The following is a 24,762-nucleotide window of genomic DNA, read 5'->3' on the forward strand; positions in this document are numbered from 1 at the left end:
AGTATTAAATAATAACTGGGAAATGGGAGAATTTAATCATTCTTGCTTGGAATTTGGATGAATTTGGATTAACCAGACGAGACGGGAGTAGAAAACCGCGCTCTATTGTGCCTGAAGCATATTGCATCTGAGGACAATGTGATTCATCCTGGATCTTCCATACTTTGGTCACGATATGGGATTTCATGAATTTGCGGATCTCCGGGCTTCCCAGCCGTATAAATTGTTGATATACCACAGAACAGCGCTGGCATATTAACTTTCAATTTCCATTCATATTCAAACCCTTTTGTTTCATCTTATCGAAGTAGAAAGGAAGATAATTGAATTTCAAAGAGTGCCTGAAGTGAACATTGTGGATAGTAGTATTAAACTTGGAGGTTCATTTTGACCCAATTTGGCCAAATGAGTGGTCGGATCGAATAATGGAAGCCGACGAAAAATTAAAATGGAATTTATCTGACACAGTGTAGGTTTGGAGACAGGGGGCGGAGTGTTAGCAATAATATTCGGTAAGAAATCTGATGGCGAAAGATGCAGAAGATTGGGTGCACCTGAAAGAAGGTAAAGGAGTGGTTCAAATTATCTGGTTCAACATTGGATAACGATAATCGAGCCACAATACAATAAAGGATTACAGTACATTCTAAAAGCAAATATTTTAATTTATTCCACAGCACAGGAGACGCTGATCAGGATAGACCTAGAGCATGTATTCTTGCAAGGAAGAGTCTGTACGCTTTCCTGTGACCGGACCTGAGTTCCAGTGACCTAGTTGTGGTCAAGCTGGAGCAGGTGGGGGCAGAGAACGTGTATATTTCCTCGGCGTACATGGTTCATGACCGATCAGCTCCGCCAGAAGAACTACAACATCTGACGAACACCATAACAGCAAAGAAAGCCAACCTGATAGGCTGCGACGCAAATGCAAGGCATACGCTTTGGGGCAGCTCCGAAATCAACGAAAGAGGTGAGTCATTCTTTGATTTTATTATTACTTCAAATCTATCGGTGTGTAACAGGGGCGATACACCAACCTTTCATCTCCCCTGCTTGGAGGACTGTGACGGTTGGGAGGAGGTCCTTGATATCACCCTAATAACAGACAACGGGATTCTTAGGGTGGAGGACTGGAGAGTGTCTGACCAGAGATCCTTCTCTGACCACAGTTGGATACTCTTCAGTCTAGATCTCGCCGCAGAGGTTCCCAAGCCCTTTAGAGACCCCCGGAGGATCGACTGGAGAAAGTTTGGTCAGGTAATTAAGAACAAACTCTCCGGTGCGCAAATTGGTAGGATTGGCACGACAGACGAACTGGAGTCAAAGGTCGGGGCTCTGGAGAAGGCTTTTGATACCGCCTTCAAAGTCTCGTGCCCTGCTAAGTACAGCAAAAAGACCTTGCTACCGTGGTGGAACGAAGATCTCTCTAGTCTCAGGAAGCTGACCCGAGAAATCTTCAACATCTGCTACAGGCAAAAATACTGGCAGCCATATAAGGACTGCCTAAAGAAGTACAAGTCGGCCATCAGGACCGCCAAGAGGCGGTCTTGGCTAGACTATTGTCAGAGCATTGAAAGCACTAGTGAATCCGCGAGGCTCAATAAGATTCTGTCCAAGGAACATAAGAGTCCATCCTTCCTTAAAAAGTCGGAAGGCTCCTGGACGGAATCTTCTAGTGAAACCTTGGAGCTGCTGGTGAAAACGCACTTTCCCTCCAGCGAGGAGGACTGTGAGTCAGAACCTCGCTTGGAGGGTTTGCGGCAACCCCAGCTGTGCGAGACTATTAAATCGGTAATTACCGGGGATAGGATCGGCTGGGCTATAAACAGCTTCTCCGCATACAAATCTCCAGGCCCAGATGGCATAATGCCAGTCATGCTACAGAAGCAGCAGGAAAGGGTTGTGCCGTGGCTTGTTGAGATTTACCGGAGCTGCATCACTTTAGGATACGTACCGCAGTCCTGGAGGCGCGCACGAGTGGTTTTCATACCGAAAGCCGGCAAGCGAGGTCATGAGTCCGCGAAGGATTTTCGGCCAATCAGCCTGACCTCTTTCGTGCTGACGACCCTAGAACGCGTCCTGGACATTCACTTAAGGACGATTATGGAGAGAACGCGTTTCTCTAAGTCCCAGCATGCCTACCTCAAAGGAAAATCTACAGAAACCGCCCTCCACGAGGTAATTGGCACGGTTGAGCGGTCGCTGCAGTACAAGCAGTATACCCTTGCTGCCTTCTTGGATATAGAAGGAGCTTTCAACAACATCAGTACCAACGCCATCAAGGAAGCCTTGATCGGTATTGGATTGGAGGGGTATCTCACGCATTGGATTATATCCATGCTGAGTACCAGGATAATCCATTCCGATCTGGGAGGCAACCACTTGACCAGAGCTGTGAATAGAGGCACGCCCCAGGGTGGTGCTATCTCACCGGTGCTCTGGTTAATAGTAATGGACAAAATTTTACGTACATTGGACAGCAGCGGGGTGAAGGTAGTGGCGTATGCCGACGACTTGGTGATATTAGTATCAGGGATGTTTCTGCCCATTATGAGCGACATCATGGAAGGAGCGTTGCGAAAGATGTGCCTGTGGGCCGCAAGATGCGGACTCAGCATAAACCCAACCAAAACGCAACTGATGCTATTCACCACCAAGCAAGGATACCTGAATTCCATCTACCACGGCTGAATGAACAAAGATTGGTTCTTTTCTCTAATGTAAAGTATCTGGGTGTAATCCTGGATCCTAAGCTAAATTGGAGGTTGAACATAGAACTGAGGGTTAAGAAGGCCTGTATAGCCTTCTATGCCTGTAAGAGAACCTTTGCGAAGAAATGGGGTCTCCGGCCGAGGATGGTTCTCTGGATGTACACCATTGTAGTGCGTCCGATCCTGACGTACGGCTCTATTGTATGGTGGCAGGCTTTGAAGAAGAAATACAATAGAACGAAGCTTAATAGGATTCAGAGAACCGCGTGTGCAGGTGCTACGGGGGCTCTGCAGTCCTGCCCGGCAGATGCTCTTAATGTACTCCTGCATCTCCCCCCCCTAGACCTCCACATCAAATATGTTGCAGCGTGCAGTGCCGTCAGACTACGTGAGTCCGGATGCTAGGCAGCGAAGTCCTACGGCCACAGCAACATTCTAGATCAAATACCTCGAGAAATCTGGGCATCCCCCACGGACTATGTCACACGCAAGCTGAACTTCACGAGAAACTTTGCTGTGGACCTTCCAACCAGGGCAAAGTGGAAAAGCGGCGGCGTGTTGCAAGACTATGACACGGTATTCTTTACGGACGGATCAAAGATGGCCTATGGGGTGGGCGCGGGGGTTTTCTCGAATACACACGGTGTATCCAAGTCGTATGGTCTCCCAGGTTTCGCCAGTGTATTCCAGACGGAAGTACTGGCGATATTGGAAGTCTGTCGATGGCTGGAGCGTGATTCGAGCCCCAAGAGTCCCTATTGGTCAAACTAGTTTATAGAACAGGGAAATATAAATAGATTTGATGGAGCAGATCAGCCTGAAAGACGAGTATGCCGATATTTCCCTTAATTGAAACTTTTATGGCACTAATATGAAGAGTGATTTCTTTAAAGAAAATAGTTCATAGCATGCTATATCCCGGGGACCACGAGAACTTCCGAAAACCAGTGACGTCAACAATTGTTTCCTTTAGTTGTCCAGTTCAGCAATGGGTTTTGTTCACTTTGCTTACTTCCTGACACGGTCGTTTGATCGTTTGCCGCTCGTTTCTGTTTCAAGGACGACGTCAGAAAGTAAAGAAACTAAACGAACACAAAACCAAGGTACCTCACTATCGAACAGAACAAAGATTTGGTCACTATCGATTAGAGCTTGTTTATTCACAAAATCACCCACGAAGGAGTTTCTGCTACTACACCTAAAGCTTATTATGAACAACCCCAAGGACTTCAAACTGAGTCTTTGTTCCAAATTTAATTTTAGTGTCTGCAACACAATGGTTTTATGTTGAGGAGCAGCTTTAGTAACCTTCAAAGTTACGCAGCTGAAATTGAAATGGATGTGTGAATGCAGCAGAAGCATTGCACTTGTATTTTTCTCCCCCACGTTGGGCGCCATTTGTAAATACTTTGGCCTACGCGTTTCCTGTTTTTACGCACAGATTAAACTTTCACGGAAAAGTTTGTTTTATTGAAGGCTATAGGCTATGATTTTTGGAGAAGATGGATTCTCAGTTTTCCGCCCACCCAGGAATATCTATTACAATCGGTTGAATTTTTTATAAAAAAGCTTTTTAACATAAATATTTCTTTAGGTTTCCATATTCGCCCTTGGAAAGAATGTTGATAGTATTTTAGACCAATGGATGGATGGATGGCACTGAAAGAAACCTATTTCAATCAATCAATGCTAATCCGCTATGTTGATTGCAGAATCTAACTCATAGCCAATGATGCAAATTTTCTTGGCCACCTAACTTGGCTCGGATATTTATTGTGTAATACAATTAATGTGATTGTTGGTAATTTTTTTCTTGGCTGCAAAACAGATTCTTTCGACATTTGACAAATCCATCATCAATTGAACAAGCATCATTGACCCGCATGTCATAAACGCACCCTTAATCCATTCATGCTAACTCGGTAACTTGGTCTAGGCTAGTTTAAGTCTCCCATGTTAACTACTATCTGATAAACCAGTGACTTACTCATATGAAAGTCATGAAATCTTAACACATAACTTTTGGCATGCCAGCGTTCACAACTATAGTATCAAATCAACACCAAGTTTAGATACTCTACGATGGTAATGACATTGGGGATGATTGATATGCGGAACGAATAGTACGAGCTTCGTGGTACATTTCACAGGCCGGTAAAATGGAACTATCAATCTCCGTGTTGGCAAGATGTAGTATCATTTCGTTAAGATACATACTTTGGAGCTTATTATAAGATTAATTTACTGCTTGAGAAATTTCCTTTGATGTCAGAAGCTTACAAACTTATAGTATTGAGTGAGCGTAGAATTGATGAATCATTGCGTTTGTGATGTTTACGATAATTGGGAATTTTACTTGTGAATTAAATTTACCCAGAAAGTCCGCTATATTATAATGTATCTATTAGATTTGTGTGACGGATACAGGGGTTTCCACTGTGCGGCACCATTTGGAGAAAGCCATTTGCGTAACGAATTTGCGGTATTGAGAGTAATGAGAAAATTAAACTCATGCACAAATGTGAAATCTCTAATCAATTTGATATTAAGTGATTATAGGAAATGCGTTCCTGAATTCTTTTATGAATTACAATTTGTTTGCGGTAAATCCTTTTACATAATTTGATAATAGTATCTATGGCTGGTAAATACTGTTGCAGTAATGAGAAGATTTTATTTTTAGTGGTTACTCTTTTTATAGAGACCATTGAAATCAACAAGCAAAAAACTGTGGTCTGCATTTAAGTGTTAGTTACTATTCGATTTTAGAGGAGAATAGAAGAATTTAATTTTACCTCAAAGCATTTGCAGATATCCGCATTATGGGCTTTATATTCCCTTCAATAGATATAAATATCTTCGTTCATGATGAAGGTAACTAGCTATGCTGCCTTATTATATAATATCTGTGAATTTGAATAGCTTCACTCAAAGCCATAGAAGTGTTGACTTTAAGCGTTTTTTTTTGTAAACTTTGATAATAATAATAAAAAGAAATAATAATAAAACATTTTTATTAGAAAAACTTCTTTTTAATTCGTAATAATTCTCGATAATACCATTTTTGAATTTGCAATGACTATGAAGCTTGGAGGACGTGGTTATAACTCCAACGAAATACCCATCAACACGCGCTTGCTGGGCTATTTGTTAGCAGTTCGGAAATGTGGGTCGCCTTGTTTGGTATTTGGATACCACAGAAATCTTTGCCAAAATCACGTGTCTGAGATATGCGTCTGAACTAAAACCGGAATTTGCTTTGTAAAAGGAAACAAAATCGCAATCGATAATAAATGGAAATAAATTTAAACTTCTGACTGCTAGAATATCGTCACCGAGAGGGAGGGAGGGAGGGGCAACTGTTAAAGAATTGTTGCATCACCTGATATTTCTTTCTACCTGGAATGTAACTAAGAAGCGGTCCATGGCTGATTAAAATTCTGATTCGATAACTTTCCCCGAAATTACATTTCAGGGTTTTATTCTTTTGGTTCTTGAATATTTCAAAAACTTCTCTTTAGAATTACAGATTAGCTTTTCAAAAATAACGTCCATTTCTTTTCAGGGATACTTTACAGCAAAAGCCTCCATTACCAAATCCCCGGATTTTCACTCTCCTGTTGATGGATCAGGTATTGTTGACTTCCTATTACAGCCACTCTCACAACAATACAACCAACAACCATAATTACCATCTAATTGTCTATACAATAATACTATACATAGCATGGCCACAACAAAACGCCCTGGAAACACATGACGTCTAGGGGTAATTCACGCTTTTCTGAAAGATCTGGAGAAAGCTGTAGCACATTTTGACGAAACAGCAATGATGTCGCATAGGAACAATAGATGTGCTAGGCCCCATTAAAGCGATGCTAACAGCTATATATAATTCGATGAATTAAATGGTTAAGGTTGGTAATACGAGATGAAATTATAGTGTGAGTAAATTCCAGGCAACCGCAAAATAAGCCAATGGAAGGACGAATAGTGGGACAATTTTGCTCAAGGTTTTGGATAGTGAATCAAAGCCTGATAACTGGCAATGAGGTATTATCTATCCGGTACATAAAAAGGGGGATAATACGTAGCGCAACAATTATAGAGTCGTTATGTTTCTGAGTCCCATCTATAAGATATTCTCCATTAGCTTGCTAGTTCGGAAAGCCATGTGCATCCTTCACGGAAAGGCACTCCCGCTAAATCGATAAAAGATCAGATTTTCTCTGTACGTCAAGAGATGAAAAGACTGTTGGAGTATGGTTATTAGTTGTACCATTTTATCATCGACTTCATGGCGGCCTATGATAGTATAACCTAGTATAAACTAAACAAGTGTACCCAGACATAAATAATTATGTATCCCTCGCTGACTGACCTTGACCAATATGCTAGATCCGATAAAAGCAACCACTCTGCGAGCTTTCACCATCAACAACCGACTAAGATGTCCTGTCATACATCCGCTTTAACCTGGCCCTGGAAAAAGTGTGTTCCGTAATGCTGATATTAATGTAAGAAGAACCATCATTTTCAACTCCATTCCTTGGCCAATGCTGACAACCTCATGGAAAGAACAACCCGAGATATATTAACTGCCTTCATCCAGACCGTACAGGTGACGAGCGACGCAAAATCTTCGGCTGCATATAAACGAAGGCACGACGAAATCCATGTTGGCAAATTTATCAGTAAAAACTAAAGAAGCAACAAAATCAAAGACAGGAGAATGCAACTTTGAAACCGTTGATAATCTTTCCTATTTAAGGGCAATGGCATAGGCCAGGATACCAGAGAGCTTTAAGGGATATCGAATTGATGGACCTCGACGCAAAACTGGGATGTCTGGAGTTCCTTACTAAAGCAGGCCTAGACTGGATGTCAGTTGTTGAGCTGCTGATGATAATACCATGTCTGCAGTATTATTATTTCACTCGTCTTTCGGAGCCCTCTCCAATAGTTCTGCTGTTGCAACTTTCAATGCCACTTTTAATACACTAGCAGAATGGACGACACTCCAGTGACGTTGCGCAGTAGGAATTTCAAACTGCAGTTTGAAACGAGGAAAACGACATTGTTTCACCATAATATCCACCCATATAGGGTTTTCCTAATGATCCAGGATGTTTTTCTTTTGCCTTTTTTCCATTCATCTTTCCCTTTCCTTTAAATATTTTATTTTTTGCCCCTAGCTCAGCTTCTTTGACATATATATAATAATAAAAACTTGTTTTTCCTGTTCGCCAGTGTTGATTTTTATTTTGCAAATACCGATATTTCGGGAACCACTTCATCAGTGCTTTGATATATCCTTCGAAGCGTATTTTCACTTAGTCTGACCTATATATATGCCGGTGCATTCCGAGCATGTGATCTTATAGATCCCACTCTTTTTTTCGTAAGATTTCGGGTCCTTTACGCGGGCGATATTGGTCAACAGTGCAGGGTGCGCACAATCGAGCACATCATTGCCGGCTTTGGTGGAGTCCAGAAAGCGCAATCTTAGGGCTATTACGAAGTGAAGACAATACACTCTCCACATACGGGAAACAGCTTCGTCAAACTCATCAACTGATCTGGCAACAACTGCTTTGAAATTGAGGACAGAATTCAAGGCGCGCGCATATCCCTGACGGTACTTGAAAGCGGCATGAGAGATCCTGAGGACCGGGTTCGAAAATCCACAATTAAGGATAACATCGTCGCTGGATAAGCTCATGCAACAAAATAATCTAGCGTAATGAAAACAATGTCTGCTTGAGTTAACCAATCATCAGCTGAACGTAGAAAGATGCTACCCCACATCACGGGAGCTGGAAAAACTGGACGAATTCTTATCATTCCTCGAACGGCAGTTCCAAGCATTGGATGCAATGCATCCGCACAAACGAGCAATGCTTCAGTGCAAATCGTCGTCCCCCTCACCCTGGCTACCAGATATCAGTCAGCTAAATTTTGCAAAAAAAAGCTTTGCCTGAAATGTCTATGTGAGGGACATAAAAACGCTCAATGTAGCTTCGGAAGTTGTTTCAAGACGCCACCATCAGTGATATAACGTTTAAATCGTCTGGTAATCAGAACAAGGAGGAGCAGGATGTCGACATCGAATACACCTAAGATGGCTACGGAAGCAAATGATTCAATAGCCTTATCCACCGCGACGACTTCGTTCTTGAGTTTGGTAGTCCTCCTGCTGCAGATAAGCTGGGGCTAACTCCAGTAAACCAAGACCTATGTGGAGTTGAGCAGAAATCGTAGGGCCAAGTTAACTCTAAAATCAAGGGTAACAACCTTTACACGACAATTAGATACCATAAGCTGTATAGCATCGCTTGGGCTATCATCATCAATGGCGCAACAACCGGTATCCGGTCTAGGCCTGCCTTAATAAGGAACTCCAGACATCCCGGTTTTGCGCCGAGGTCCACCAATTCGATATCCCTAAAAGCTGTCTGGCGTCCTGACCTACACCATCGCTCCACCTTAGGCAGGATCTGCCTCGTCTTCTTTTTCTACCATAGATATTGCCCTTATAGACTTTCCGGGTGGGATCATCCTCATCCATACGGATTAAGTGACCCGCACACCGTAACCTATTGAGCCGGATTTTATCCACAACCGGACGGTCATAGATTTCGTCGTTATGTAGGCTACGGAATCGTCCATCCTCATATAGGGGGCCAAAAATTCTTCGGAGGATTCTTCTCCCGAACGCGGCCAAGATTTCGCAATTTTTCTTGCTAAGAACCCAAGTTTCCGAGGAATACATGAGGACTGGTAAGATCATTATCTTGTACAGTAAGAGCTTTGACCCTATGGTGAGACGTTTGGAGCGGAACAGTCTTTGTAAGCTGAAATAGGCTCTGTTATACCAAAGGATATTGAATTAGCCCACCCTCAATTCAACCATCTATGCTATATTGACATACTTCTCGGAGCAGACATATACTACACCTTATTAAGTTTGAGGCAAATATGCTTTGCTAAGATCCTTCCAGTACTGCAGAATACGGTCTTCGGTTGGATAATTGTTGGTAGAATGACAATAGTCATCAAACCGAGTACCACCTGCGCAGTCCCGAATATCGACAATACAGAGTTACATAAGTAAATGGGGCCAAAAAAAGTTAATGATAGGACTAGTGATATTTTACAGGAAACTGTAAAACAGACCATGTAAACCTATAAGTGAATTAGTAATACTTCTGCACCATTTGTCGGAGGCACCGCAATACTGGCCTCGGACAAATACCCGTCAATGCCCTTAAATCTCTAGACGTTACCATCATCTCAATTGAAATCAACTCCGGCTTTATATAAGCCGTTTCCCTCTGATCCGAACAACCTATCCAGTTTCAAATCCTTTTGCGAACTGCCACAACTGGAAAATCGTCGTCTCTGATTTTAGAAGGCCACTTAAATGCCAAACACACTTCCTGGTTGGACTCCTACACCAATAATAATGGTCGCAAAAAATACCGCTGATTGACCACATTCCCCACTAGTCGTAATATCTCCATTTTAGCCGGGCATGGACTACATACAATGTAAGGAATAGCCACTCATAGTTCGACCACTTACTGATAAGCAGCAACATCAGCGTAAATCCTAATCCAAACACCACCAAGTTCCCCCAGCTTCAACTCCCTCTGGATCAGAAAGTTTCTAACAATACCATCGATAGCGCAGTTCGTCAATTGAGGCAATTCGAATAGTATGTGACGAATTCGACCTTCTTCAACTTCCGTAACCTTATCTCCCTCCCGGACGATATCCTTCCAGATATCAATTACAAGAAAACCCTACGGTGGAGACTATTTAGGAATATGTATTCCCCGCAGTACTCCTCTCTTAAGAACGACACCTCAATCCGCGAAAGGATCTTCACCCTGCATACTAATAACCTCCACAATCGCCTTTCTAATATTGAGCTAAATTTAAACATATACAGGGAGCTCAAGCAAATATACCCGCAACGAAATCGTTCCAAAAAATATATCCCCTCCCGAAAAAGCAGACGTCCTAGCTAACCATTTTGCGAAAATCCACCAATCTACTCTTCAAATACTTGACTAAAGCTTTTAAGCTAAAGTCTATGCATCAATTAACTCCCTTCAATCCTCAGAGTCCTTCACCCAAACAGTCAGCGTGTAATACGGACTCTTTTATAAGCTAAGCAACATATTACACTTTCATCTTCACCTCTGTAAACTACTATATAGTTTTCTTGAAGGGCGGAAATCTGAAGTAAAGGTTCACCAGCAACTATCATCCCCTTACACCAGTCCACCTGGGGCCCCACAAACATCAATCCTTTCCGTGATCGTTTTCTGACTTTTAACCGAGGATATCGTGAAACCTAGTTCCACATCCAATCCTATCAAGATTTTCCAATATGCCGGGGACCTTATCGTTTACACCACCACGAGGGACATAGCAGGCGCTGGGGTCCGTCTGAATTCATATTTAGAGGAGCTCTACCGCTACTTCACTAAGTGGAAACTCAACCTGCAGAAATGTCAAACAATAGTCCTGAAGTAAAAAAAATGAAGATGAATCTGAACAACATTCTTCGTATCAATAAAGTTCTAAACCGTGCAAACGGCGCCTTCAGATTATTATACCCCATAATCCACTCTAAGAAACCCAGCCCACTAAAAGTAAAGATTTTCTACTACAAGCAGTTAATCCGACCCTTAATGACTTTCGGCTTCACCAGCTGGATCGACATCTCTCCTTATCGGATGAAGAGGCTGGGCCTCAAGGAGAGGTCAATCCACCGCCATTCTACCGACATATTTAAAGTCACAATGGTAACAGGTGTGTGTCCAATCAGATCCCCTAAGAAGCCTTCAAAACACCACGCATCAACACGATCCTGGCTAGATACGCGGTCAAATTTCTTGAAAGATGTCTTTTACGCTCTAAGTCCTTAGTTGCAGTGTGTCTGAGGTTTCAAATCAGCGAGGAAAACCTCCCCCGCTCGAATCAATTCCCACAAGGTCTCCTTTTCTACAGAAGTGACAACTGTCTTTTCGTCAGGGGAGGTAGAGTAGTCCTCTACACAGGTCGCCCCTTCTACGCCTAATATGTTCTTCCACTCAAGCAAAGCGGCTTACACCGTTCATAACCCACTTTTCCTTCCTAATTCCTTTCCCATCCTTATCCACCCGTCTCTCCCTATTCCAGAAATCCCGGCAATAACGATTGGAGGTTTTTGTTAACTTTTCTAGATTAAACTAGCTGCTAAGGTTCCTACTAGGTTAAGTATCTTTTAAATTGTGATGTCCATATTTATTAAGAAAAAATGTAGGTAGGTATCAGTGGCCGCTCCGAGGAGCCCAATTAGCGTTTTAGTGCGCCGTTTTGATGCCACAAACTCCTAAGACCGTGACTGTTGTTATGGGAACAGGGAAGCAGAGTCCAACCGGCTCGGATCTTCAGAGTCAGCCCGTAGCATTCACAAAGGAAAGCAACTTTCCGACCCTGCAGCCAGAAATCTCTCTGAGGTCCCCAAAGAATGGTTTACCCAGTGTCCGCAGCCTGACTCTAGCCAGAGCTGGGCAATCGCAGAGAAAGTGCATGAGGGTTTCCCTCCCTTCTCCGCAGCTTCGGCAATGCGAGTTGTAGGGTATGCCGAGCCTAGCGGCATGGTCCCCTATGGGCCAGTGCCCCGTGCAGACCTTCGTAATCTTGAATGTATTTGCACGCGTCTGGCACAGGAGCTCTCGTGTTCGGGCTGTTGTAAGCGGGCCAAATTCACCTTGTCTTGGCACAGCTTGTAAGCCTTCGCTATCTTAGGCCCGTAGTAGTAGTTTCAAAAAAATGCTTCTGCACTATTCCCTGAATGCCTGAGGGAACCAATTCAAGGGTTTAGAGATAAATTCTTCAGTAGATGAAACCATTTGGTTCGAAAACAGATAGTATCACTGAACTTGAAGCAAATTATAATAATAATTGATTTATGGTACTGCAGTAAACAGTGATAATAAATTATAGCCTAAGAGCAAAGAAGTATCTTCACGAATACTAATTATGCTAATTACAAGAGGTACAACGTCGAGGTTTAAATGGAACTGCGTCTGTAGATTATCTGTTGATGTTTTCTTCAAATGCGTAACTTCTAATTCAATTCCCGATTAGGGTATCGACGCTATATAAAAACTATAATTCTAACAAAAAAAACTTCAATCTAAACCCACAACCATTCGCCAATTTTAAACTCGAAGCCTGAAAATCTTCCGTGCGTCAACCAACAGCGCAACCTGTTCTTTTACAAAACCCCCATGGATGATGGGTTTTTTCCTTATTCGAAGATAGCACACATACAAAAGATCCTATCAAAACTTCATTCCGAAACTTCTTCATTTTAGTTGTTCTACATCTTTTTCCACTTCGTTTCGAGTGAAAGTAGTTTTTATTTTGTAGAAAAATAAAATAAATGAGAATTGCCGAAGTAGTCATTTTTCGAAACTTGTAATCCAGCCAGGCAATAAAAAATTATTGATTAAAAAAATTCCATGCATATTGATGGTAAAAGATAGAAATATCTTGGTATACTATAATAGATATAGTTGCAATATCACTTCGGATGAAAGTATACGGTAAGAGTGTAACTAATTAAGAGTATAAATGAGATTTATTTAGCAATACTTTATATTGTCTGCTCTCTATCTTAACATCAATCTCTTATTTAATAAAATTGGTAGTATTGTCACTTTTAATTAAGATAACAATTAAGTTTTTGTTGTTATTGTCAAGGATTTTTCTCCAAAAACTCGTTAAATTCTAAAGATCACGTCAAACTATAGTATTTTTCTAGTGATAGTTCGCCTTGAAATCCTGATGTCCTTGAATACGGTATTTCCATAAATTTTTTTAAGCACAGAACTATCATTCCCAAAAAGTACCATTTTCAAAGATTTAACACAAATGTAACTAAAACTGCACAAACCTCTAATGATCCAATAGGAGACTGCAGGAGGAGTAATTTATATCCAGGATTTTTTTCCAAAAATATATATTCTATATTTTTGGCACAATCACTATCTAAATTTCCGAGAAACCGATATCACAACGTGGTTTTGTTTTCTGGAATCGATCACTAACTGCTTTTTTTTAAAAATATATTCAAGGCTTTAATTTCTTTTAACACTATTATTATTACTATTTAGAGATAAGAACTCTCAGCTCGTCTTTAAACTATCATTTTGTATATATTAAGCGAAAAAGGGTATCTTAGCCCTTTCTATGTGTTAAGTTCTATTTAATTCTTATTAATTTATTTATAAGAGCTGAGCTTGCCACCGTCTGATCGATTCCGGACTAAAGAAACAACTGATCAGAAGAAGTTTGTTTCATATAATTCTAGCAGCTCCATCATCACTACTTCAGAGTATTATAAAATTCAAGTTTGGAGCCAGATAGTGGCTATGCTTATGGTTTGATTGGAAGAGGCGCTTGTAGTTGTTTGAAGTCTTAAGATGCGGAAAATATAAAAAAAAACAACTTATATATAACAAAAGTTGATGTGCGGTGTAAACTACAACATAACGAATGTTGCGGATGACCACATGACTTCAAGGGGTCTTAATTTTGTGGTCGCGGCGTGCAAACACGGTATAGTGTGTTTGATGCTGGCTGCGCCCTAGTCAAGTTGAGGAAAGTTGTAGTTGATGAAAAAGATTGACCACGATCAAGCAGAATGATCGAAGTTCTATGTTTTTGTGGAGTACAAATGATTGTTTCAATTGGAGCCATGCCTACATATTTACAGGGTGGGAAATTTCTTCCTGAACTGGAAATAAGGCTGTGATTTTTGAAATTTTTTTCTAGGTCTCACATTTCTGATATGGGTTAATGATTTTCATAAAATTCTGGAGATAATAGCAGGCTAGGTGACAGGAAGGGGTAGGAAGTTAATGTGGGCTGGGCCGGAGTGTAAGGTGGAGGTCTTCTTCAATTCCGACGAAAACTCTTCGCTGTCCCTCGCGCTTTAAAAAGGTGCCTTTTTTATATTGCCATCGTGAAGTACAAATTAGCAGTCCTATTTCCGGAGGAGAGTATACAGGAGCAAAAGGAAGGTCTCTTATCTCCAGTTCCGTTGAAGAATTGTGGCGAGGTCCTCCCCTTAAAAAAAAATACAGCGTCTCTAAAAGGGGTTATTCAGAGATCAAAACGCTGGGGTTTAATTTTGAATTCTACCCACGGGCAGGGTAGAAAAAGCATGAAGGCCACTTCTCCCGTCATGCCCTTTCTAAGTTTTCTTCAATTCCGCTGAAAAATCTAACGAGGTCGTCCGCAAGGCTTGACTTTTAGGATGCCTATCCTCCAACCATCTCGATCCATCGAGAAATCCGAGCAGTGGTGCGCTGTGTTTGTCAAGAAAATCTCCCTAGCACTTTTGTGGTTTTCCTACCGGCCTTCGTCCTTCTACTCTCCCTTTGAATAACAATTTAGGTATCCGAGTGTCGTCTATACTTTGAACGTAGCCAGCCCATTGCAATTTCTGAAGTTTCATTAATCTGGATTATGATCATTGGTATACTTGCAGCTTTCCTTGCTGGATATGTAGTTGGTTTTTATAATTGGTGGAGCCTTGTAGAAGGTTCTGTTTGCGGGCTGAATTTTGCTTGTCATTGCATCTCCTCCTATAAAATAGCCCCTTTTGGTGTGCTGTAATTTTCTTCTTCTAGGCGCGTGGTTGGTAAATCAAACTTTACTGAAGATGGTAACAAAATATCCTCCATTTGAAGAGTCATAATTTTTGACGGGGGTCATGGTCGCGAGTTTTCAAAGGATTCAAAAAAGGGGATCGATTCCTGATTGAAAAATTTTTGATTAATCGGTTTCGACCGCAGGACAGAGGCGATCTCATCAGATGCTGCTCCTGTCTCTAACGTGTGGGGTAGTGTGACCGAAAGCGGCTACAGATAGTAATGGCTCTGCAAATGTATGTTCAATCCAAAGCCCGACAATGAATTATATCACTCGATACCGTCAGGTTTATAAACTTGACTGGTTTCAGATAAGACACCTACTTTTGTTTTGGGGTGAGTGGTTATGATAGCGCATCTTCTTAATGGGGGCGGCACTAATTTGAAGAGAAGGGTGATTGCCACACATTTTTGGAAACTATTGAGTACTTGGCCAAGAAAAGATAGGTCATTATACTATACAGAAGGGGTGAGATGGCGGGCTCGGCACCAATCATCCCAAAACGAAAGTAAATATCTTAGACCAAGAGACATGCTATACCACCTTTGAAGTCTCGTACCCTGTTGAATACAGCAAAAAGACACTCCCAACGTGGTGGAATGAAGTCCTTTTCACCTCATGAGGGAGATCTTCAACATCTGCGACAGGTACGAATGTTGGCAGTCATACAACGACTGCCTGAAGGAGTATCAAGACTGCCAAAAGGCGGTCCAGGTTGGACTATTGCCAGAAAATTGAAAGCACCAGCAATTCTGCGACATTCAGTAAGATTCTGTCCAAAGGAATATAGGAGCCCATCCTTTCTTAAAAACTCGGGGGGTTGTTGACGGAATCTTCTGGGGAACCCTGTAGATGCTGGTACAGACGCACTTTCCGCCAGTGAGGAGGACTATGAGTCAGAGCCTATTAGTGTCTGGGATATTTCCCTCAATTATGAGTGACATCATGGCATCATCGGCATAAATCCATACAAAACGGAACTTGCGAACATTCACCATTAAAGCAAGAGTACCTGAAGCTCACCTCTCGCGGCTGAATGAACAAGAGTTGGTCCTTTCCTCCAATTTAAAGTATTGTGTCTGGGTGTACTCTTGGATCCGGAACTAAATTGGAGAGTGAACATAGAACTGAGGGTTAAGAGGGCGTGTATAGCCTTCCATACCTCCAAAAGAACCTTTGGAAAGAAATGGAGTCTCCACCCGAGGACGATTTTCTGGATGTATACAGCTGTGGTGCGTCCCATCCTAACGAACGCTCTATTGTATAGTGGCAGGCTTTGATCAAAAAGTACAATGGAACGAAGCTTAATAGGAATCCAAAACCGCGTGTGTAGATGCTCCCCATGCGCTCCTGTACCTCCACCCCTAGACCTCCACACACGTGGAGCTTCTAAATTACATGAGTCGCGTTGCTGAATCTCCCAGACGAAGTACCTCAGAAAATTTGGGCACTCCCCACGGGTTACGCTATACACAAGCTTGACTTCACAAGAAATTTTGCTGTAGACTTTTCAACCAGGGCAGAGTGGAAGACCGGTGGCGTGTGGCTTGGCTATAACACAGTATTCTTCACAAACGAATCAAAGATGGTCTGCGGAGTCGGTGGAGTGGTTTTCTTGAATACACACGGTACATCCGAGCCATACGGTCTCCCAGATTTTGCTAGTGTATTCCATGCAAAAGTACCGGCGATACTTGAAATTTATCGACGGCTAGAGCATGATTCAAGCTCCAAGCGTAATATAGCCACTCTAACCGACCCCATGGCCTTGTACTTAGTGACGACATCCTCCATGCAGTTCAGAATCGCACTGAACAGTCTGCATGGGACGCTCAAGGTCACCTCCCCTGGGTTGCTGGTCATAGGAACGTAGAGGAAATGAGCCCGGGCTCACGGACTGGTCATGAGGGACTCTGCTCTTGGCAGTCCTTCGGCGAGTAAAGTCTGTGTCAGGCTGGCCACTGTCAGGACTGGAATCCACTCGCACTACTTAGCAGCCGCGGACCTCAGATGACGAAGGCTCACCATCTGTACGAAGTCAAGGAAAATTTGTCCGGCTTATAAGAAAACCCGATTATGAGAGCTCTTGTGCTCGACGCGTGCATATACATAAAAGATTACGGCAGCCTGTACGAGGCAGTGAGTTACAGAGAGCCATGCCGCCAGAATCGGCATGCCCTACCATTGTCATTACTGACGCTGCAGGAAAGAAGGGGTAATTCTCAGGCACTTTCTTTCCGATTGCCCAGCTCTAATTAGAGTCAGGCTACGGACACTAAGTACAAGATTCTTTGAGGACTTCAGGGAGATCTCTAGCTGTAGAGCGGGAGAGTTCCTTTCCTTCGTGAATACTATGAGCTGACTCTGAAGATCTGGGCAGACTGGACTCTGCCTCCTTGTTGTCATATAGCAGTCACGGTCTTAGAAATGTATGGCATCAATACGGTGCATCACGGCGTTAATTGGGTTCCTTAAAGCGATCACTGATACCTACCTACATCCTTAGAGAACTTCCTGCTTCCATAGTGGACTGCGTTGCTCCATCAAGACCTGCGCCTTCTTATTTTCCATGGTGAGAACCGCTTCTTCGAGCTCTCTTGTTGTGCAAAGGAGCCATCCTCGACGCTTTTCGCGCTAGTAACATCAACCCTTGATGTCTGGGGAATAATGCCCGTACAACAGCCGTGAGCTTTGCTTCTATTTATCACACTGCGGAGTCTTCGTTCTTCAGATCTATACTCTGCCTTTATAGTGCATGCCTCCTCGCGAGCATGTAAACGTTGTGCTAAATGGCGGAGCTTGTGACACTCTTTCGATAAGTGGGCAATTTCTGCCGTCCAACAATACGTAGAAAGCTTGTCACGGCAGGAGGCTCTCCGCGGCCTGGAAGCGGCATCAGGTTTATGACTCAGTTTACGACAGTGTCAAATGCAACACTACCCCCCCCCCCCCCCAGCGCGATTCTGCCTGCTCCAAGAGCTTCCCGACCTTCATCCTCGCGGCATTCCACACGGCAAGTAACATAAACCATTTCGAGCGCGATGTACTGGCGATTACTTGTCGAGGAGTCTTGCAGGACTCGCCACCCGTCCACACATAGTGCCAGGGATTCCATCGCAAAAGTGATGTCAGGGATGCTTACTTCGCAACCTGTTTAAAACTGCGAGCCGGTTACCGCCGCCATTTTCAGAATCCATTTCCTCTAGAGTATGACTGGGTCATGCCCCATTCAAGGGCCCTAGCACCGACTAGGATTTGCCTCTCCGTGTCCAAAACGGCGCCCTCCAAAGTATCAAAGCGACGCTGAAAGACCATCATCGTCCTATTTAGCGTCAGGTAAACGTTAAATGACGTTATTCCTGAACGCCGAATTCAGACAAAGCCATTTCTTCGGCGTGGGCAACACCATGAAGTCGAATGTCGTCCTGGAGTCACATGGCAGCAGTAACCGATAAGTCGAGATGCCATGAAGCCGGCTCTCTGTTCCGGTATTGCTCGCTGATTAGCACTAGATCCGCCTTTACCTCCATAGCGAACTAGGCTAGCAGCTAGTGAGCTGCTCTTCGGTGCATGTTAATTTATAAACTGCGGATCATACTATTTGCACCCTAGCCCATTCTATTTCCACCCTAAAGATTGAACACCTTCCCAAATCCGCGGTTGTAAAGAACCCAAATTTTGCCTTCATTGCAGTTCTTCGCTTAGTGACCTTCCTGACCCCATCTGCGACATGTTGTTCTCTTGTCGGGTCTTTTGCAAGTTCCTGACGTGTGTCCAGGCACATATACCACTTAATAGGGGTGATCCGCACCCTGCTTATTATCCATCCAATTTTGATTTTACTGCTGCAAAGGAGTTTTCTCGCATATTGCTCAGGGACTTCCACCACGAAGAGTTTTTGGCCTGGAGCATTTACCTATCCAGGCATTGGTTACCTCTGGACATTTACGCTCGGTGACCTTTTTCTGTGAGGGAGTCAAGATCTCGGATTTGTAAAGAGGTAGGCTCTAGAGTAGAAACGAGTTCCTTCTCCCTCAGTAACCCCTTGATCGCTTCGTAGAATGTACTCTATCCGATAGTCTAGTGCTTCTCCGTTTCCACGACTTTCTTGCTACTGGCTTTTAGTTTGTAGCCTCCTTGTCTTTGGACAGATGATCTCTCCGCTTTTCCCCAGTTCCGCTCGACGGTCTCAGCGGAAAGTGTGGCTATTTCTGCTTTCCAAGCCTCTTCCGCTGCTCGACACGTTCGCCTGTATAATAAGATGCGGTCCTGTAGTTCCCCCAGTTCCATCAGTCCATTTTACATGCCATTGCTGACGTTCCTCTGAAGGAACGTTGCTGACCGCATACGCTTCACTACTGCCACGCATTTCCTGATGAGTTTTTCTTCTTCGACACTAGCTAGGATTTCTATACGGTTTGTGTACGAATCCACCTGCTCGGAACTAGCGATTCTGATTGGGGTTTTTTCCGAAACAGGGACACTACAGGGTATTGAAGTTGCCGTCGCCCTATGATTAGTCGAGTCGATTGGTAAGGCTTTCTATTTATTTAGGGGTTCCAGTGTCACATCGGGTATTTCAGCATTCGCTGCCTCCTTCGCTGGTCGGTGGTGCTGCGCCCAAACGCCGCCAACTCTTCCTCTTTCCCTGCTTTTTCTTCGCCTTTTTTCTGTGTGGAGGGTACCAATATTATGAACCAACATTTCGGATGAAATCATATTTTTAAGGGTGCCTTTTTGCGTAATTAGTGAAAAAAAACTAGTGCAAATCAAAATAATTTTTTAACGCCTGCAAAATTTTTGATTTTGATTATTTTCAGCTACATTAAGATCCATATTCTTAAAAAGTTAGTGGTGTTAAACTAAAGTCCTTTTGTGCGTACGAAAAAAGGTTTTCTAATGTGGTTTGTCCCCTTAAGTGGGGTTTGTGTAGCTTGCATGTTTCAGGAAGTGGTTTAAACGTTGGGGTGGCAGGTGGGCAGTATATAGAGGAAAAAAGGGTAGTTGACAAGGTTGTTTTCGCGGGATACCTTCTTGGGGGCATTATGGGTCGGAGTCTGAAATTTCAAGGTATGGATAATTTATGACTTAGGCCTTCCTGTCGAACAGAGTCGAAGGCATTTTGTATATTGAGGATCCGAGTTACTGAGATTTTTGGATATGCCCGTTTTTAGAATGAGAAGGTGTTATGGCTTCGTTTGTTAGCAAACTAGAGCGGTGGGATGATCTTGTTATCGGAGGTATGGGAGAGAGTGTTGTCGTGAGGAAACTTCTTGAAAATTCTGGAGGTGCTATTAACGACCAAAATTGGGAGGTAGCTCCTCGGGTATAACGAGGGTTGTTGCCCCTTTAGAGTGTGAATGATGTGGAATTTTCTATAGAGTAGAGAAATGGGATGCACAAATGGCAAACATTTTGGGTTAGGAAGGGGGTTAGGGGGCTAGTACACTTCTTCACTTCTGATTGGTATCTGATCGGCACCAGTTGATATTTTGTTGTTATGGGTGGGTATGATGGATTCTATCGTATGTTATGTGGTGTTTCGATGCCAGTAGAAGAGACCGATAACCTCTTTCGTTCACGAAACCATCCAGAAATGGTAAAGTTTGCTAACTAAATACTCTGTATATAAAGTTTGAAGTAGTCGAATACATGGTGGCGAAGGATATGATAAACGACCCAGGGCAATGAGACGTCCAATATTCTATACTAATTATAATAAGTCGGGAAACTGGAAGCTTGACGCTTCAGGTATAAAAGGTTTTGTGTTTCCCTATGGGAGGAGCATAACGTAGCTCTCCATTGGTTTATAGCATTGACCCGAGATATTGAAATCGCTCAGTTCTGGCAATGGCAGTAACCTGCCTATTTAAATAAATGATGGATGAAGTGGCATTCCCCAACTGGTGTTCTTTGTGATCGACGTATCAGCGCACGTCCCAAATCTAAAATTTACTGCAATGTCGTCCGTCTGTCGCTCTCTATAGTTCTGAGTGTTGGCCGACTATAAAGGACAATGAATGGCATCTTGTGATAATGGGGACGAAGATGTTGCATTGCACTGGTGGCGTGCCACGTTTTGATTACGTTTGAAATGAGAATATCCGCGATTGATATGGTTTTGCACCGATCGTGGAAAAACTGCAAGAGATGCGTTTTCGATGGTGCGGTCACGTAATTCACGCTAACGAGAATTCAGCAACCAGTATCGGTCAGAACATCGAAAGCAATGGTAAGCAACCAAAAAGCCGGCCAAAACAATGGTGGCTTGATACACTGGATGGGGATTTAAAGGTCTCGAGATTACATCCTGATCAGACATGAAATGACGAAACCGATCACCACGAGCTGACCCCGCTTGTGAACTGAAGGCTGAAGAAAAAGAAAAAGATGTGAGGAGCGACGAGTGCACGACAGCTCCGTGTAATATAGCTAAAAATTCCATTGCCCTCTATTTTCTGGAAAGCGATTTAAATAAATCATTTGAAGAAAACCCTGTGTTGATAATGGTCAACCTCATACGCTTCACACTCTGAGTTTAATATTATTAGCAAATGCCAACAATTTAACCAACATCATATATAAACAGGTTGGGAAACCGGAAGCTAGACGCTTCAGGTATGAAAGGTTTTGTGTATTTCTTTTATAAAGAGATTTGAGTGTGCGTTTGTCTCATTAGTATGTAGCACGTAAAATATGCATATATTATGTGAAACTATCCACTTTCAAGTGATATTGACATTCATAGTCTTGAATTTGCAGAGGAGCGATAGTTTTGACCTAGTATAACTTTGTCAGTAATAGTGCCATTTTCACCAAATTTAGCAAAATCATGCCCTATGCTATATTCTAAATCGCTGCAAAAATTTTATGATTCTAGGATGAACTTAAGGGGGGTTTTCCTGTCAATAACTAAAAACTATAGTAATGTACTATTATTAACTTTATTTGAACAGATATCGATATGGAGGGTATTTCGAAGCCTATGCACCATATAGTGGCAGCCCCCTGATTTTTTCCAGATTTTTCGGTTGGGTAGTTTCTGAGAATGGGTTCGTTAAAAAAATAACCACTTTCAATCCCCCGCTCTCCCCACCTTTTCCACCAATATCAAAACTAAGACCGGCGTCGAAAAGTACTAGCCGAGACCTTTAATTTGATACCCTATTTACTATATTTGATGAAAAAAAAAATGTACACCCCGCTTTTGCATGTATGGGGACTCCCCCTTAAATTCGTCGTAAAAGGATGTAATTCACTATATGCGTGAGCGTTCACAGTTCCCACCGTCAATCGCTATAACCGTCTCCGAGAAAAATGCGTGTGTAGGACAGACAGACAGACAGTCTTAGGCGTGGCGAAGTACCTGGTGCATATTGTTGCCGACTTCCTAATCGATAGGATTCTGTGCTGCGAATCAGATGAAGGAATGAAATCCTACCAAACGACATGCGGAGTTCCACAAGGGTCTGTCCTAGGGCGACTCTTGTGGATTATTATGTATAACGGGGTACTGACCCTAGACCTTCCTACTGGTGTGGCCTCCATTGGTTTCGCGGACGATATTGGTGTGACGGCTGTTGCACTCCTTCTCGAGGAAGCCGAGCTCTATGCAAATGAAGCAGTCTATGAGCTTAAATCCTGTTTAGAGAATGCTTGTCTATAGCTCGCAGAGCATAAGACGGAAGTAGTACTTATGACCAAGCGGAGAAAGTGCACTTTCATGAAGATCAAAGTTGGAACGCAAACAACTTATTGCAAGCCTGCACTTAAGTACTTAAGTGTAATGATTGACCAGAGGTTGAATTTCAGATTGCATGTGGAGGGTGCAGCAACCAAGGCATATAACATCGGAGCGCTGGTTGCGAGAATGCTACCAAATACAGGTGGCCCAAGGCCGAGTCGTCGACTCCTTATTTCAAGGGTGGTCAGTTCGATCCTACTGTATGCAGCCCCAGTATGGGCAGATGCACTGGAAAATATAATAAATAAGAAAAAGATTGGAGCTGCGTATCACATAAGTGTACTCCGAACATGTTGCGCTTACAGAACAATTTCTAATGAAGCAGCTTGCGTGATAGCAGGAATGATCCCGATTGAGATTCTGGCGAAAGAAATACAACGACTTTACGATCGAACGTATCTCACCGGAGAATCTCCTGCCCGTCGGCGACAGTTCGCACGAGCTGAAACTGTCGCGGAATGACAAGAGAAGTGGGACGAGTCAGAAAAAGGCCGTTGAACTCACAAAATCATATGGGATATCCGGAAATGGATCGAGCGACCTCACGGCGAAGTAGGTTTCGACCTAACTCAATTCTTGAGCGGGCACGGAGGCTATCGAGCATATCTGTATCGATTTGGGAGTGATGATTTGCCATATTGCCCACAGTGTGCAAACATTCCAGAGGACGCAGAACACGTCTTTTTTCACTGCCCCAGATTCAAAACCCAAAGGGGTACATTAGAAGCTACAACCGGGGAGCACTTTACACCCGAAAATATCATGGAGCTTATGGTGAAAGCCAAGGGGATATAGACCGAAGTTGAAAATGTGATTACAGCCATCGAAAAGAAGCTTAGGCAGGAGGAAGTCATCCGAAAGAATGAACGCGAGAGGAACACGAATGTTGACATGAGCGCAGAATAAATTCTGATCCAGCCCCGCGACGTAATACCAAATGGGAGTCCCGCGGGGAGAGTGGAAGGAGAAGGAGGTGGTTTTAGTGGGTAAGAGTCGCATATAACCATGTGGCAGGAGCCTGCGGTAGCTATTGAAGCTTTCCACCTTCCATCGGGAAAAAAAAAACGACAGACAGACAGTAAACCGATTTTAATAAGGTTTTGTGTTTACACAAAACCTTAAAAATTAGGCCGGATCAAAGGATTAGAAATTATGAGAACATATTTTTCGCACTCCTAATCGGAATAATGTAAAGATGGATGGTTTCGTCTGGATAAGTTAGGTTTTACTCTCCGAAAATATGATACTTTGAATAGAATAATCATTCAAAGCAGCCGCTAGTGCTGAATCATCTTCTGAATGTGTGTGTTGTGAGTGAAATCGGTATCAGGATGTCACAGTTGTCTGACAATCATATTATTTTATTTGAATTCCAGCAAACAGCTACAAAGGGGGAATCCACAATTATTAATTCATTTAATTTTCATTTAATTAACCAACCTTCCACTCAAGCCCACTATACTCAGCGTTTGTTTCACGGAAATAGCTAATCACACCAGGTAATTACAAAGCCCTTTACAAGTTTAAACTATATCCATTCAAAACATGTGACTGATCCATTAGTTTTTCCTTTTTCATTCAATTGGA

General features: G+C 42.8%; 1 protein-coding gene across 1 annotated transcript in view; it reads right to left on the reverse strand.

The window, feature by feature from the left end:
- The window catches only part of LOC119655042 (putative metabolite transport protein HI_1104), a 74,667-nt gene extending 60,577 nt beyond the window's left edge, over window positions 1-14,090 (reverse strand). The window contains exon 1 of the mRNA XM_038060723.1: window positions 13,669-14,090. The gene's annotated coding sequence lies outside the window, so the exon portion shown is untranslated. The remainder of the gene's footprint in view (window positions 1-13,668) is intronic.
- Between the last annotated feature and the right edge of the window lie 10,672 nt (window positions 14,091-24,762).

The sequence above is a fragment of the Hermetia illucens genome, chromosome 4 (assembly GCF_905115235.1).
Source record: "Hermetia illucens chromosome 4, iHerIll2.2.curated.20191125, whole genome shotgun sequence".
Classification (NCBI taxonomy): Eukaryota; Metazoa; Arthropoda; class Insecta; order Diptera; family Stratiomyidae; genus Hermetia; species Hermetia illucens.